The sequence below is a fragment of the Scylla paramamosain genome, chromosome 11 (assembly GCF_035594125.1).
Source record: "Scylla paramamosain isolate STU-SP2022 chromosome 11, ASM3559412v1, whole genome shotgun sequence".
Lineage (NCBI taxonomy): Eukaryota > Metazoa > Arthropoda > Malacostraca > Decapoda > Portunidae > Scylla > Scylla paramamosain.
In genome coordinates, this window is record NC_087161.1 from 7067501 (window position 1) to 7072500 (window position 5000).

The following is a 5000-nucleotide window of genomic DNA, read 5'->3' on the forward strand; positions in this document are numbered from 1 at the left end:
GATGAGAGAGAGAGAGAGAGAGAGAGAGAGAGAGAGAGAGAGAGAGAGAGAGAGAGAGAGAGAGAGAGAGAGAGAGAGAGAGAGAGAGAGAGAGAGAGAGAGAGAGAGAGAGAGAGAGAGAGAGAGAGAGGGAGCAGCGGAGGAAGACAAGTCATTAAGGGTTGAGAAAAGTTAGTTTTCCCTTCTGAGGACAAATTCCGGCGGCGGATATTGTCCTCTTAAGTCTGTTGTGGTCACGTGGCTCCCTGGCTCTCTCAGGCTCTGTGGCTGGTGATATAGCGCTCCTGACAACTCACGTGCACCTTACTGGCTCTACCTGCGTGCTGTACCGTGTCATATCAAGGCCGTACTCAGAAACGCTTTGCTCTCTCACCACGACTATTTTCAAAAGGCACAGAGATAACTACCCGGATTCTCAAGGGTTTTTCTCTTGCTAATAATAAAAAAAATGGTGTTAAATGTGTCACTATAACCGTTAAAACATCCTTGAAAACCTGTGTCATTTCAAGTAGTAGAGCCTTTTGAATGTAGTGGAGGTGCGTCGCAGAAGTGGTTCAGGATACGAGGCTATGTTCCGTGGCCTCGCTTCCATGTTCACCTGGCGGCCTTGACTCCAGACCCGCAGGGATGAAGCGTATTTTCCTTTGATTCAGTTGGTCGCCTGCAGTCACTACTCGCCTACCTTCCCTGCCTGCACTTCCCTCCCCGCAGCCTCTCCAGCCAGCCAGCCAACCAGCCAGCCAGCCGCCCTCTCTCTCTCTCTCTCTCTCCGCACTAGTCTTGTTCTTTGTTATGTCTCTGCACTTGTAATGTCCCATACTCCTCCACCTCCCTGCACCACCTTACCACCGCATCACCACACCACATATCTGAATACTATCTCTCTCCTTTCCACACACACACACACACACACACACACACACACACACACACACACACACACACACACACACACACACACACACACACACACACACACACACACACACACACACCCATAAAAGCGATTGAATACCCCATGCAGGAAGGAGGTGCTAGAAACAATGATGTCGTGAACCCTGAACAGCCTCGATATGGATCACAATTCTTGCCACACGTCCAGCAGTGAGAAGAAGGAGGAGGAGGAGGAGGAGGAGGAGGAGCATCGACCAGTTGAGTGACATTTTCCCCGTCGCCACCTGTGAAGTACCGGGCCAGACGAAGGAGTGTATTCCAGCGTCTTCCTCTCCTAAAACGATGTGTTCGATTAAGGCCGATAACACGTGCGTCTGTCCGTCTGTCTGTCCATCTGCCTGCTAGAAGTTACTGCTTTCTCTCTCTCTCTCTCTCTCTCTCTCTCTCTCTCTCTCTCTCTCTCTCTCTCTCTCTCTCTGTGTAAGTTTGCGGACAGGACTCCATTCCACTCCATGTCGCGACCTGATGCTGTGTGTGTGTGTGTGTGTGTGTGTGTGTGTGTGTGTGTGTGTGTGTGTGTGTGTGTGTGTGTGTGTGTGTGTGTGTGTGTGTGTGTGTGTGTGTGTGTGTGTGTGTGTGTGTGTGTGTGTGTGTGTGTGTGTGTGTGTGTGTGTGTGTGTGAGTGTAGGAAAGAGAAACACACAAAAAAACACGTCCGTTATACTTAATTCCTTCCTTCCTCCCTTCCCTGCTCCGCCAAATTAGCTTAGCCCAGAGAGAGAGAGAGAGAGAGAGAGAGAGAGAGAGAGAGAGAGAGAGAGAGAGAGAGAGAGAGAGAGAGAGAGAGAGAGAGAGAGAGAGAGAGAGAGAGAGAGAGAGAGAGAGAGAGAGAGAGAGTAATCCCCCCATTCCAGCCAATCATGATGAGTCCGGCGCATGTCACGGCCGACTGGGACTTAATGACGCTGATAAATAATATAAACTACTAATGCGTTTTGGGGCACCGGTGACATCACGCACGCAGGCACGCACACACACACGCACGCTGCTTAATGAACACTTAAAAGATATGCTGCCCTCCCCGCCCTTTTGTCTCACTACCCCTTACCCCATCCCTCTCCCCCTTGTCCATCCCTTGTCCTTCTCCACCCCCTTCCTTCCTTGCCCCACTCCCCTCCCTCACGTGGTTGCATTATGTGTCTTAAAAGTTGATTAGTCTCTCTCTCTCTCTCTCTCTCTCTCTCTCTCTCTCTCTCTCTCTCTCTCTCTCTCTCTCTCTCTCTCTCTCTCTGTGTGTGTGTGTGTGTGTGTGTGTGTGTGTGTGTGTGTGTGTGTGTGTGTGTGTGTGTGTGTGTGTGTGTGTGTGTGTGTGTGTGTGTGTGTGTGTGTGTGTGTGTGTGTGTGTGTGTGTGTGTGTGTGTGTGTGTGTGTGTCACGTAATTTACTTTCTTTTTGGCTTGTTTTCTTTGTTCATTAATTATTGAGAAAAGGAAACAAGTTTGTGTTAGAAGCCAAAAAAAATAATGTAAACGCTCGAGTCTCTCTCTCTCTCTCTCTCTCTCTCTCTCTCTCTCTCTCTCTCTCTCTCTCTCTCTCTCTCTCTCCCTCTAGGCCTGGACGTTTATCCGGGCTGGACACGCGAGCAAAGTATTAGTTGATGATTAGAACACCGAAGGCCGCGGCAGGACGTGGCTGGAGGGCAAAGATGGAAGGGCGCTGCGCGGGAGGCGAGAGAGCGAGAGGACATAGGAGAGCATGGTAGTGATGATACCGGCCCTGATACCTCACCTGTGCGTATCAGTGGCGGGAAGGTCTTTGCGGAGACAAAAATACGTAATGGTGAGTATTTTTTAAAATTAAGTAGGAGAGGTTCTGTCCGAGGGCAACGCACGAATAAAAGGAATAAAAGAACTGAAAAGTGACAGTCCTATAAGGAAGGACGGCCATCGCAGTGCAATAAGGCCGTAAAGATAAGTATTTTTGTAACTTTTTACGTAAGAGTGGTTCTGTTAAAAGACAACAAATTGGGAATAAAATAACTGAAAACTGCTAGTCTTTTAAAAGGGGAAGTCTTCGTGGTGACATGAGTACGCAATAATATATTTTTTTTTACATAAGATTGGTTCTGGCCAAGGGCAACATAAATGGGGAATAAAAGAACTGAAACCTGGCAGTTCTTAAAGCGAATAATCTGGAATCAGATCTGAAATTACATGAACGGTCTTGAAACCTTTTTAAAGCCTTGAAAGTCAAGAGGCAGGAGGAAATACACAAAAAAAAAGGTTAAAAATAGATAAATAAATAAATTAATTAATTAGTCAATTAAATAAACAGATAGGGAGTTCTAGTGTTTACCAATGTGAATGATTAAGAATCCTGGTTAACTAATGTATTAGGGAAGTGGACAGAAACGCAACCGTCAGTAATGTAATAAGTACGTAATAAGTATTTTTTACCTGAGTGGTTCTGGCCAAGGGTAAAATGAATGATAAAAAAAGAACTGGAAACTGCCAGTCCTTTAAAGTGAATAAACCGAAACCATATCTGAAATTACGTGAAGTGTCTTGAAATCTCTTCCTTCCTTCTTCCCTTCCCTGCTCCACCACACACACACACACACACACACACACACACACACACACACACACACACACACACACACACACACACACACACACACACACACACATTTTATTTCAGTCACACATAAACACGTCTTTCACGTTTTTCTTTACACCACAACGCAGTGGCTCAACAGAAATACAGAAGCTGGCAGAGTTCCAGAGTGTACCAATGAGAAAGATGAAGCATTAAGGACACTGGTCAACTCTTGCATTAGGGAGGCGAACAAGAAAGACTTTACCAAGGATAATGAGGGACTGATAATACTGGTTAACTCTTGCATTAGGGATGTGGACAGATAAGTCTGCAATATGTAAAAGTAAAGCAGCAAAAATCAAGCACGTATGTCACTGTATCTTATCTTCGTGAGGAGTGAAGGGATGTTAAGAAGACATATGGAGTGATGGAGTGGAACGTTTCTACTGGAGTTACGGGAAGGGATGACGAGAGTAAGGCAAGTAAGGAAGCAGAAAATTATTTGGGTGAAGGGGATGAGTGGATGGGCTAATGGAGTTGAGTGGACTTGGTCTCCTGGACGGTTGGGGAGGAGATGGTGGTCACTAGTGAGGAGTGGATGAAGGGGTGAAGTAAGTGGAAAGACTGATTAAATGAAGATGGGTAGAGAGGACAGAGAGGGAAGTCACAGGAGAAGGACAGTATGGTAGACGGAGGATGGAAGGGAAGGGTGGAGTGGAATGGATTGGATTTAGTGAAGAAGGGAGAGTGGATGAGAAGGCTGCAGCTTAAGTCAGAGAAGTGAGTAAAGCCGAGCACTGTGGTAGGTAGAGTGGAGTGGACAAGATATGCAGAAGGGGATGGATGAGAGTGATCAAGGGTGTCTGAGGGGCGTGGCGTTGCCTCTCTGAGATGTGAAAAAAAAAAAGTACTAAAGATGGATTACAAACAGGAGGCCTAGACAAGGATACGTTTAGCTACGGCATTCATCATCACTTCCTCGGATAAATTTGCGTGGCTTCTAGTGATAAAATATTCTGTTTTTCCACTTCCAGAATCTAGAACCCGCCGCCCAGTTATTTTTTTTTTCGTTTCCATAATCTCCTAATCATGTTTCTCCAATTCCAAGTTCAAGAACTTTGTCTAATTTTTTTTCCACACTTTCAAAATCTAGAATTCTCTGCCTGATTCTCTTTTTTAACTTTTGAAATGTTCAATTCTCTCCTTTATTCCCTTTTGTTTTTTACTTCCAAAATCTAATTTTTTGTGCTTAATTTTTCTTCTTACACTTCCAAAATCTTAAACTCACTGAATGTTTCTGATTCTACATCTATTCCTAATTCTGTTTTTCCACTTTTAAAAATCTATAACATTGCCTAATTCTGTTTTTCCACTTTTAAAATCTATAACATTGCCTAATTCCGTTTTTCCACTTTCAAAAATCAAAAGTTTTGCCTAATACTCTCTTTCCGCTCTCCAAAATCTAGAATACTTTTCCCAATTCTCTTTTTTTCCACTTCCTAAGTCTC